Genomic DNA, 12,882 nt, shown 5'->3' on the forward strand with positions numbered 1-12,882 from the left:
GGTTGTTGTGATCGGTCGTGAGAGTCTGGAGCCGTCCCCGATCTTAACCCTGACCCATGTGTCTCGGTGCAGAAGCTGTATGGCTCTCAGGAGGTCATTTGGGATATTCAGTCTGGACAACTTCTGCCAGACCATAGCCCTGTTGACGTTGTCAAATGCAGCTTTGTAATCTATGAATCCCATATAGAACAAACTGGAGCTGGATACCGCCTGGTCTATCAGGCGCGAGAGAGTCATTAGATTGGCTGAGGTACCTGTGTTGCTTGTAAAGCCGGTTTGGTTCAGAGGAATCACTGAGTGATCGTCAGCCCATGCCGGGAGTGAGTTCAGCAGGATCCCGGCGAAGTACTTTGCTTCGTTGTCGATGAGGGCAACCAATCGATAATTCCCTGGAGAGTTCTTATCCCCTCCTTTAAATATTGGCACGAGAATTGAACCTTGCCAAGAGGGCGGGATGGCATTCTCTTTTAAGATGGAAGTAAAAAGTGGCGATAGTTTGGAAGCCCAGAAAGCTGAATCCTCCTTGAACAAAGCTGGGGGGATTCCTCCGGGACCCGGAGCTTCCTGTTTACGGCCCTTTTTTATCTGTTTTTCAATTAGGTCCACCTGGACAATACTTTTAGTGATGTCCTTTAGGTGATTTAAACTTTCGGATTGCTTTTCCGGTAGTCTGCTTTGGTGGGAAGGGTCTTCAGTAGATGGCATTTTTTTGTTTGCTCTGGAGGCATGTTTGTTGTTTTTAGAGCTTTGCTGACTTCTGCTCCGGGGTACGGGTCAACTGTCCCTTCTTGTTGATCGTTGAAGTGGATGTGCAAGAAAGAATACCACTTGGATTCAAGAATGTTTGATGAAGTGCCTTTCGGGGCTTTCCCTCCAAGGCTGTTGATAGTGCGCCAGAACCTACACCATTGGAGTCCTCCATCGTGGTGGCAAAGAAGCCCAAACAACCTGACGCCATGCGCATCTGTGTTGAAATGAGGGTCCCGAATTTAGCAATCAAGCGGAAACGCCACCTCACACCAACTGTAGACAACATAATCGGCGAACCAGCAGACTCCAAATGGTTCTCCAAAATGGATCTCCGGTCCAGCTACCATCAGATACCATTACACGCAGACTCCGTCTTTTCAACCCACGCAGGGCTCTGGAGGTACACAAGGCTCAACTTTTGCATCTCCAGAGCAGCCAAAGTCTTCCAGAACATCGTCAAAGGCGTCCTCCATGGCCTGCAAGGGGTACTCAATGTGAACGACGATATCTTGGTCCATGTTCCCACATTAGAAGAACCTCTAACTCTCCTCCAAGCCGTCTTCTCACGTCTCAAGGAGAACGGATTCACACTTCGGGGGAAGTGTGACTTCCTACAGGCAGACATCAGTTTCTACGGTTATAGATTCTCCGACAAAGGCATCTGCCTTGACCCCGACAAAGTGAAGGACATTCAAGAAGCATGCACCCCAGCGTCGGTGTCTGGAGTCAGCAGCATCCAAGGCATGGTAACCTACTGCGGACGGTTTATTAAGAACCTGTCAGGCCTCATCGGCCCACTCAGAGACCTGACCAAGGCAACCAGCCCGTGGGTGTGGGGACCCGAGCAAGAAGAATTGTTCCAACAAACCAAACTGCCCTCTCCGCAGACACAACGCTGGTATACTTTGACCCCCCGAGAGAATCACAACTTGTGGTGGATGCCAGCCCCACCAGCCTAGGCGCAGTCTTAGCCCGTGATAAGAATGTGGAGAATGGGCTCCGGTGGCCTAAGCTAGCTGCACGCTCACACCAACGGAGCAGCGATACTCACAAATAGAGCGGGATGCGATCGCAATTCTACTGGGCTGTCGGCACTTCTACATCTACTTATACAGCTACCCATTTGCTGTTATCACAGACCACAAGCTGTTAATCCCTCTATTTCACAGGTCTTCATCACGACCCCCTCCAAGGATCGAGAAATGGATCTTGTAACTACAAGAATTCCAATTCCCCGTAGAGTACCGGACCAGCACCCGAAACCCTCCGATTTCCTGTCCTGGCATGCCCGGCCGGCCGGCCGGCCTAGCCTCCTGAAGCTGCAGAAGCCACATCCACTGAAGCCTATGTGAGGATGATCGTGGAGAGATCCAGGCCCCTGCTGATATCCCTGGAAGATGCCATAGCAGCAACTCAGTGCGACGACTTCTTACAGATTGTCACCAGAGCTGTCACCACTGGAGACTGGCAAACGCTAGAAACTGCAACACCCCTACACACGGAGATGGCCCAATTGATCCTGAAAGCCCTGTATCTAAGTTCGCCAAGAATTGTCTGTGACCAATAATTGTTGTCTCCCTGGAGGCCCGTGACTCATGCTGCCGGAAGACCTCGCACAGAAAGCTGCACTCCTAGCGCATGGAGCCCACCAAGGAGTCGTCAAGTCCAAGGACCTGCTCCGGAGCAAGGCCTGGTTCCGGGGCCCGGACCAGAAAGTAGAAGCAGTTGTGCAGAACTATCCTGTCTGCCTTGCCACCAGCCTACTAGATCGGCCTGCACCAGTCTTTACCGAAGCAGCCCCCAGTGTCCTGTGGAAGAGAGTAAGCGCTGACTTCGGTAGCCTTCACAGTGGAAGACACATGCTAGTCGTGGTGGGCGACCACTTGTGCTACCCTGAGGTGGAGATAGTCATAACAATGTCCGCAGCAGAGGTAATCCAGAAGCAAGAGAAGCTTATAGCACCCCTTGGGCTGTTCAAAGAAATTTGTTCCTACAACGGACCTCCGTTCAACAGCTCCGAGCTGACGGACTACCTAGCATTCCATAGCATCAAGCACCGCCGTATAACGCCTCAGCTGGCCTCAGGCCAATGGAGAGGTAGAGCACCTGATGAGAACCCTCAACAAAATGATCCAGATCACGTTGGCAGAGAGCCGCAATTTGGAACAGGAGGTATACCAGTTCTTAAAAGAATATCGTCTCACGCCGCACTGCACCACCAACATATCACTGAGCAAGCTGTGTTTTGACAGGTCAGTGACTGAAGCCATCCCAAATCAACCTATGTGGGAGGAAACATTCAACCCTCCTAACCAATCAGACTCCTGGAGGGCGCGTACCAATAAAGACGCTTCCTAGAAATGATGCGATCGAGAACGCCTTGTCCTAGTGGGTGACCTAGTGCTAGTACAAGACCGCCATCCTGGAGGGAAGTTCCGACTATGATTCGAATTGGACCCATGGGTAGTCATTGAGGTCAAGGGCACAAAAGTAACAGCTACTAGCTGTGAGAGTTTAGGATTCAAGACAAAAAGGGAAAGTGAATAAAAAAGCCCGGGGCTCCAGGCGTGGCTCAGTTATCTGGCCACTACCAGACTGACGCCCACGAGTGATTTATTGCGCGCACAGGGGAAGGCCTAATCCCCAACACCACACAAGTCATCCTTAAATCATCTGGAATAAGGACACCTTCTGAAATAATCAGATACTCATTTTCAAATTATACTAGAGTCATCAGGCTATTTTTTTTAACTTTACTTATGATTTCAAGAGCTTGATAACGTCTGAGGATGTGAAAATCACTTCTAATGTAATTGGATGATCATCGAATGACTAGGATGGCTTCTAAAGTAATTGTTTGACCCGGGGTTGTACTGAGATCTGTGATCGCCAGTCTTAGGTTATTACTTGATACGCCCACCTTCCCTCTCTACACTACTCGGTATGTCTCCTGCTCGGTCCAGGTCCACAGAACTGTAACGCAATAGACGAAATATTAATTGTGTAAAAGTAAGCCATTAAACTGTTAACATAACTGCCATTTTAACGGGAATGGTATCCTTTCTGAAACCTGAAAGATAGCAAAACGTGAAAAATACCTGAATGACATACACTTAAAAAACTAAATCCCCTAAAAGTGCTGAGAAGTCTGTTAAACTATAGGGTTTTAATGATGCAGTTTATCCCACAGTAAATGTAAGTTAACTAGACTTATTAAAAATGCACTCTTTCTTCCATTGAGTATAACAATAAAAATGTGTTTCCTAGATGAGACTGTGGTATGGTCTTCAAAACACAATGAAGTTCGTATGACACAAATATAAACTATTTCACTTTCAAAATGGCGGGAGCATGTACTATGGTATATGCTCAGTTAGATGGGGCTACCCGCTGAGTCTAGTTCCACTGTACAAGACGCTCCAGCTCCGGAACTTGCCGCACGTCTACGTCACAGAAGGGTCATGCGCGTTCTTTCGCCCCTGCCAGACTGGTGAAGAGACCCCGTATAGAGCTGCCAACGCCCGGCGAAGACGCGAGCTGTGCAAGTGAGAGGTGAGCGGGGGAACTGCCATTGTGAGGCAGGGGGAAACGAAAACACAAGGGGGTAACGCTGGTTTAGCATCGGAGACCTGCGTGTAGATCACGGCTAAAACGAGTCTCTCTGGGATTTGTGTGGATTGCTTCCACAATGGCACGGCGGGAGTGTGAATTTTAGTATGGGGAATTTAGACATTAAAATAGGCGGGGTCGAGGTCTGTGAGGGGCACGGGGTTTACTGTCACACGTCACCCAGGTAGTCGGTTACAGCAAGCTTTTGGAATAATAGTACGCTTCCGGCCGAGCGTTTTCCGCACCGGCAATACCATCGGCGGAAGGATATTTTCTATAAACTAGGTAACATAACAACCTTGTATGGGTGTTGACCCCCCCCCCTCCTCCCTCCCCCCTCCCACTACTACCAATCGATCCTATCTAGAGAGCCCCTTTTATACCCATCTTTTATGGGTATTTTCTTCATTACATTTCTCCCCTCCCCCAAGCCCCTCCCTTCGGCGCTAGATGTAAACGTAAACAGCAAGCTGTTAAGAAAATTTGGTCTAAGTAGAATGAGGCGGGTGCTTGTGATCACCATTTCTGTGTGTTTATCCCCTACTCCGACGCCCCCCTTGGAGATCAGAGGGGCACCGGTCTGTTTTTATTAGAAATTGAATGATGGGCCTGTCTCCGCCGGGGAAAGGTCCATAGCCACTTCCGGGCCGGATATTCTCTCATAACTAATCTTGGTGTCTATGAATGAGTTGGTAACCGTTCCATTCTTCCCCGTTACCACCATGCACCCCGTTTAAAATTCGATTTTGTTGCTGCGTCGATGCCGTGCTTTAATAAAAATAATTCATGTAGGACTTACCCGGAAATAGTTTCATTTCAGGCTGTGGCTCCTGTCCGGAAACGGTGGGAGGGTTGGGAGACAAGCACACAACTGATTTGATTGGCACTCTTAATCACCGCGTTTAAATTAGAATGTGCAAGCTGAGTTAACTGGGACCCTAGTGTTAACGTAATCGAGTCATGTCACTATAGGCAGGTGGAGGAGCTGCTCTCACTTTCCAAATGGTGATCCGTTACCTGAGCGAGAAGCCTTTTTGAGAGCACTGCATCCATCATACCTGATCCAATAGAATTTTACAATTATTACCTAGACGCTTAAACAATGTAATTGTCGCCTTTGGCTACATCAGATAGTGAATGTAATAGTATTAGCCTCTGTGCATAATTTAGCAACTTTTAGTGACATGACTCCAATCAAGTAGGGTATCAATGAATGAAAGCTGTACTTTTGCGGAAGGTATTTTATACTGGGTTAGGTACGCCCACAAAGATTTAACCAGGTGTTTTAAATCATAACGTGTTTTTTTTTTAATGCTCCGGGCTTCTAGATCACTGCAAAAATAGCACCACCTATAATAAATAATCCTTCGTTGGTATTGTATTTATATTGTGCATACTTCCCCATATGTTTTGAAGCGTTTTACACTGGGCCGCACACTGCTCTGTAACCCAACGTTAGTGGTTAGTTAGTCCAGTGTTTTTGATATGGTTGAATTAGGGTTAGTCGTGTGCACTCAGTTAAACAATTCCATGCATTCCAAGTTTCTTTGTGATATTGTAATTGCATTTATATAGAGCTAACTACCCATGCCGAGGCGTCCAAACGCTTTTTCGGCGACTAGTACGCTACTCTGGAACCCAAGAAGGATTAGTGTTGAATTAGTATAGTGAAATATAAAAGTAATTTGAGTGGTAGATAGGTTAGTCAGTTATTTGGATTCAGAAGGATAGTGGAGGGAAAAAGGTTTGCATTTATATAGCACTTGTTACACCTGTTGGTGTGTTAAAGTGCTTTTTTGGCGAGTAGCATGCTACTGTTGAACCTATAAAAGGATTAGTGTTTCATTAGTATAGTGACGTGAACTTTTATAAGTGGACATGTTAGTCTGTTATTTTGATTGAAAAGGATAGAAGAGTGACAGATTTAGATTTCTTTTTGGGACGTCATAGCAGTAGTGGGAGGCTTGGGATGAGTAAAGGGATGTGGAAGGGAAGAATTTAGAAAGGCTTGTTTTGGGAGATCGGTATAGTAAAAGAGGTGTCGGATTGTGCAAGGAGGGGTAGAGTAGGGGAGAGTCTAGAAAGGGCTATTTTGGGGGTCATAGTAGTGGTATGGGGTTTGAGATGAATAAGAGTGGATGTAGAGAATATATTGATAGAAGTATAGGGTGAGAAATAGGGTAGTGCATTTGAAAGAGTAGTAGAAGAGGTTTGAGATGAGTCAGAGTTGAGGTAGAAGATATATTCAGAGAGGTATAGGGTTAGAAATAGGGTAGTGCATTGGATATGCTGTATTAGAAGAGAGTAGTAAATGTATAGATCCATAAGTACAAGGACAGTTTTAGATGCATAAATGAAGTAAGTAGATGAAAGATGTTGATAGATGTATAGGGTGGTGCATTGAATATGCTTTTTTTGGGGAGGAAAGTATTAACTATATAGATCCAAGTTCATGAAAGGTATATACATGCATAAAGGAAGTAAGTATAAGTAGAATAAAGATGCATTTAATACACTCTGGTTTACAAGTTTTGTACTTACAAATGTATTCATTTTTTTAAAACAATTATTCATCATGTTTATACAAAGCAATACACATATATAGGTACCCATCTATAGTACAAATAAATGCTTATATACTGTGGGATATGCTGTATATTTCTGTTTGAGTATGGTGCTTATGGGGAAAGACCCAATTCTTGAGTCATTTTCTGAAGATAAGGTGGTTGTCGGTGGATCTTATGTTCGAGGGTACAGAGTTCCATATTTTGGCTGCTTGAACAGAGAAGGATGTGCCACCCATGGTTGTTTTCTTGTATGTTGGGATTTTGGGGCGAGGTGCCACTCTAGAGCAGAAGTTCCTATGATGAATGCGTTTGGTGATTTTATTCCTGATGAAGAGCGGTCCCATTCCATGTATTGCTTAGTGGGTGGTGCAGAGCAGCTTGATCGTGGATCTTCTGGCAACCGGTCACCAATGCAGGGCTTTCAAGGCAGGGGAGATGGGGGTGCGCTGTTTGATATGCAAGAGTAGTCTGGCAGCCGAGTTCTGAATCCGTTAGTCTTTTCATAGTCGTTAAAGGTGATCAGTGGTAGAGGCTATTGGCTTAATTGAGTTTTAGACAGAACAATTGAGATGGTTGCTTGAACCTTATGTGGAAATCCCAAATGGGGGAAGATTTGTCACATAGTTTTTATAGTAACAAATTTTGATCTTGCTAGTTTGTCCTCTTGGGCATTTATCGACAGCTTGGAGTCCATGGTCATTCCAGGGTTTCTTACTTACTTTGATACTTGAGGCGGTGATCCCAGTTCATCAGGCCAGGCAGCAAGCGGCTCATAATATTTCCAATTGCCAGACATGAGTATTTCCGTTTTGAAAGCATTCAGTTTGAGATGGCTCCACGTTATCCATTGATCCACAGCTCTGAGACAACTGAAAATTGGCGAGTTTCCGATGTCTTTGGGACATTCCAGTTGAAGGAGTATTTGCGTGTCATCTGCATAGTTATGTGAAAAGGAACAAGAGAAACCCTGTAAGTCAGAAGGGACCTAGGGTGGCAATATATTAATAAAGACAACGGTCCCTATTACGGATGGTATTGGTCTATAACCACAAAAGTGATATAAGTATCAGGTGTACTGTTGTCACTATGGACCATATTACATTTATTTACTTATTTGATAAACAAAAACGAACATACAATAATGTGAGCAACAAGTGAAAGGATTCTGGAAATCAAGATTTCCTGATCACCGGCATATAGTGGTAAGGTGACTTCCGTGATTAAAATTACAGTAGTCACCATAGAAAACATATCTTGTACTCCACAACAATCAACATTTTCACGTCGGAGTTAAGATGTTGTTGACAAAGTTTTGATCCCAACAACGGTTATGGGATCATCTTCAGGACTGGTCAATCTAAATGCAAGAGAGGTAGCTGTGGGTCTGAGCTGTAGACAGCACGTCAGGTAGGTTAGAGGGATAATGCCCAGTCAAGCTGGGGGCCACAGTCACAATGACTGGGGGGGCCCGTGGACTCTGGTCTACACGGGGGTGTATGATGTCTCTCTCCGTTTACGATAATTGGAGCTGTAATTTCTCGTGCAATGTTCGATGTCTTGGGGGTCACAATAGAGCACAGTGCAATGAATACTGCAGTAATTTCTCGTGCAATGCTCGAGGCCTTGGGGCTCACAATAGAGCGCGGTGTAGGGAATACCTGTGGCGATATCACGGATCAGATGCCTCCCCCACCAACACAATCAATGTTTGGGTATCAGATTGGGAGATTGGTGTCAAAGAAATGCCCTTAACTCGTTTAAAAACTATTTATATGACCATGTAACGACTGTTCAGATGGGAAACACCATCTCAAGTGAAAGACATGTCACATGAGATGTGTGTACCACAGGGCTCCATTTTGAGCCCAACACTTTTTAACCTGTACATGACCCCCTTAGCTAAGTTGATCAGAGCCTACGGATTTGACGTTATATCATATGCAGACGATACACAAATCCTGGTCACCTTAGGTCCGGACCCTATTGAAACAAAGCAACGTTTCCAAAACGGTCTGTCCTATGTGGATCAGTGGATGAGATCTAACCACCTTTAACTAAATAGTGGTTAGTCAGAGATTATGTTCTTTGGGAAGGCCACGGAACACTGGGCACATGACTGGTGACCAGTCAATCTAGGCCCCTGCCCAACCACTAAGGAAACGGTCCGCAACCTTGGTTTTTACATGGACAACCAATTGTCCATGAAAAGCCAAATAACTCATATCATTGGCACCTGTTTTGGTGTAATGCGCAGTTTGCGGAGGGTTTTCAAATTGATCCCTATTGAGACGCAAAAACCATTAGTTCAGGGATTGATTATAAACAGGATGGACTATGGCAACACCATATTGCTCTCAATAAATGAAAACCTCCTGAACAGGCTCCAGATCCTGCAGAACACAGCTGCTAGGCTTGTCTTAGGTCTTCCATATGGATCTTCCTCTGCTCCCTGTTTAAAAACCATTCAATGGCTTCCTGTGAAAAAACGGATTCTTTTCAAAACTTTGTTTGACTCATAAGAACTTGTACGGAGTTGGCCCAAGATACTGGTCAGGAAAATTACATTGGTATCAGCCACGTAGGATACTCAGATCCAGCAGTGATGCTCTCCTTACTTCCCTTAGAATCCAAACTGCTAGAAAGGGGGGTAGATCTTTTTCCTTTCTCGCACCGGCATCCTGGAACAAAATGCCCTCACATCTGCGCTCCATCTCTGACCACAGTTGCTTTCGCAAGAAGTTGAAAACATGGCAATTTGATAACTAAGCCAGCAGTTTGTTCAGAGTTGTCTGCATGCGCCATGAGACTCTTGGAGTGATGTGTGCGCAATATAAATGTCCCTGGCTTGAATTAACATGCAATCTTTTCCAGGACCCATCACCATGTGGCATCCCCGGTTCCAGATGCCTGCCCAACCACCCCAATCCTTCATCCAACTCCCTTTTCACCAACCTTTTTGAGGCAGAGGCTGGGGCAGGAGCAGAGGAAGAAGTAGAGGAGGAAACAACAAACAGGTACACTGGCAACAAGATGACACTCGTAGAAGGACCAGGAGCCAGATGGCTAAGAAAAACTGAAACTCAGTTTCTTAGATTGGACCCTTGCTGAAGAAGAAAAGATAGTCCTAAAGAAAGGCCTCAGCTTTGTGCCCACCCCCGGGAATACCAGTTAAGGCTCAACAACAAACTTAATCAATTTGTCAGCAAAATCAGCTTGAAAGCTTTCTTCCAGGACAAACTCAATCCTGGACAGAGAAGATTCTTTTCTAAGACCACCATCAAGATTCACACCCACTGCCGCGATGACACCAATTGAGATCCTCACTTGGTGTCATCTTTTAAAAAGCTATACTCAAGGAGACTGCATAGACTGGGACACCAACGCCCTATGACAATCTGCCCAGGAAACGATGCAAGGCTATTGCCGCTCTCACTGAAGACCCCTATTATCATTAAACCCGCGGACAAGGGCAGTGCAATCGTATTAGTGAACTGCACGGAATACGACTGAGCATGCTTACGCCATTTAGCAGTTACGAGGTACTAGCACCCATTGGGTTCAGATCCTAGCAATACCTTGACGAAACAGATACAATCCGCGGTTACAACAGCAGAAGCACAAAACTGGATCACTCAACACAAAGCAGAATTCCTATTGAACACGTCCTCAAGAACCCTATATTTTTACACATTGCCAAAAATACATAAGTGTATTAACCCCCCAACAGGAAGACCATTATCCCTGGCATTGGTTCTCTGCTGGAACCCATCAACAGTACCCCCAACTGCTGGTGCAGGAGACGCCTTCTATTATCAAAGATATGAGGGACATACTAAACCTGTTGCCTTATTTTGACAAACCACATGAGATTGACCTTCTGGTGCCTCTAGATGTGGAGGTATTATACACCAACATAACACAGGATGCCACCATCAAGGTAATCAAATCTTGCCTGAGAGCATAAACATGGACGCAGGGACACCTGTTGATTTCATCATAACATTTCCTATAGTGGCACTTAAGAACAACTTCTCCCAGTACAAAAACCCAGGTATACCACGAAGTGCAAGGGACATCAATGAGCAGCGAATTCGCCCCGAGCCTGGTTTGTCTCTACATGGCATCTTTTGAGGACCAACACATTTTTAGACACCAACCCTTTCAAAGAAAACGTACTGGTGAAGAGGAGATATATTGATGATATCCCTGTCATGTGGAAGGGTGATGATATAAATGCCCACCAGTTTGACAAATAGATTAATGGCAGTTGGGTGGCATCATTTGAAAGAAAGTGCTAGGTATTTGAGTTTATGCAACTGGTAGATGGGGTTAGTACATGAACATGAGGAAACAGTGTGGCTCATCTGTAATACAACTTTTGGTAACACCCTCAGAAACCAACAAATAAGTCCTGGTACTGATGCTATAGTTTCAACCCTGATAGAGTTGCAGTACTTTCCCCAATTAGGATCATAAGTTAAGCTCCCAGTTTTCTGTTTTACTGTTTTTTACATACCCATTAAGGCAGTAAACCATGTGTTTCCTGTCTATTTATTTTTTAAAGCAAAATAGTACAGACAATTAAGGCTCTTTGAATGCCTTTACATGCTGTCATTCAGGAATTTCAGGCCAACAGCTGAGTAGACTGATAGCCTTGGAAATTAAGAAATGGGACGAAATTTTCTTCTATAATTGCACCTTTCTACATATGTGCAGCATATTTCTGATAATTTCATGTGGGTTTTTTACAGTAGGGCTAGGTTATTTACTTAACTTTGCAGTCTGCAGACACTCCTACATAGATACAAGAACAGTCTATGAGAGGACCAGATGAGATTTTTGCGACAGGATTGTGAGACGTTTGAAAGAAATTTAAGGCAACCCATTAGGGGATAATGCATTAAGGAGCCAGAAGAGAAACGGTTGGTCAAGGCTTGTAAGCGCTACCAGATGACTACCAAAAGCACGAGTTTGGCATTACATATAAAAGGCTTTAGTCTCACTACATTATGTGCGATTTTCCTCAGAAAATTTCATGTTGGTATATAAATCCTATTGTATGCAGTTGTCTGACTTATATTGAGTAGGGTTGCTGAGGTATGTGGAGCGACAAAAGCAAATTACAGATTGAAAAAATCAATCGTCCACAGTGTTATGTCACTCTGCTTTTTTTTTTTTAACTCAATTTACCAGCTGTATTAGATGGCCTGCCCCCTTCGAATGGCTGCAAGATGATTTTCTTAGTAGTCCAGCAAGCTTTGGGCACAACACGTAACTCTCTTCACTTAGTTTTATAATTCAGTCCGTTCAGAAATTTGCATTTGTGCTGGCGGGGTCTGGTGATTTGAAAGATTAGGGACTGTGCACCATAGGATTCTGTAATCAAGATGACTTTGGAAGGTCTTTCATTATTCAACTGTTCAGTATTGTTGGACCTGTTTAATTTTTTGTTTAATAATAAAATACGTTCTGTCAATTTTAATACATGATTGTAGGAAAAGAGGATTATGTGAATATTTTAATAGTAATTTATAGAAGATAAAGGTCAATTTCTGTCTTGATGTTTCAAGAACTTATTAATGGACGTTTATAAGAGTATTTTGTAATAATACATTTCTATCCCACTGGGAGTTTAATGAATTTGCTTTTGTCTTTTTAGTTTATATTGTAAAAAAACGTTAAAAATATTTATCTAAAATTGTCTTCCCCCTTTAATATGCAATATAATGCTAACCCAGGTAGCTTTTTCATGTCCTTTGCCGTAGTGTGTTTTTTGTCATGCTGAAGAATTAAAAGAAGCCAGTTAGCAGGGTACTGAAATATTTGAATGTGTATATGCCCTCGACATTGACCCTCTGTGGGCGAGCCTTGCTATTTTATGGCTTTAATGCTAGCTAAAGCTGGTTATTTTTGGTAGTTGACCTCTTCTCAGACTTATACTCGGTAGTTCTGTGTA

General features: G+C 44.2%; 1 protein-coding gene across 3 annotated transcripts in view; it reads left to right on the forward strand.

The window, feature by feature from the left end:
- The first annotated feature begins 4,092 nt into the window (after positions 1-4,092).
- Positions 4,093-12,882, forward strand: part of CDC42 (cell division cycle 42) — a 114,754-nt gene continuing 105,964 nt past the window's right edge. For 2 of the 3 annotated variants that reach the window (XR_015295894.1, XM_086921877.1), the window contains exon 1: positions 4,170-4,302. The gene's annotated coding sequence lies outside the window, so the exon portion shown is untranslated. Of the gene's footprint in view, positions 4,303-12,882 lie in introns of all 3 variants that reach the window. The other variant, XM_086921880.1, reaches the window with a different exon arrangement.

This window comes from Lissotriton vulgaris, chromosome 5, assembly GCF_964263255.1.
Source record: "Lissotriton vulgaris chromosome 5, aLisVul1.2, whole genome shotgun sequence".
In the NCBI taxonomy this organism is placed as follows: Eukaryota; Metazoa; Chordata; class Amphibia; order Caudata; family Salamandridae; genus Lissotriton; species Lissotriton vulgaris.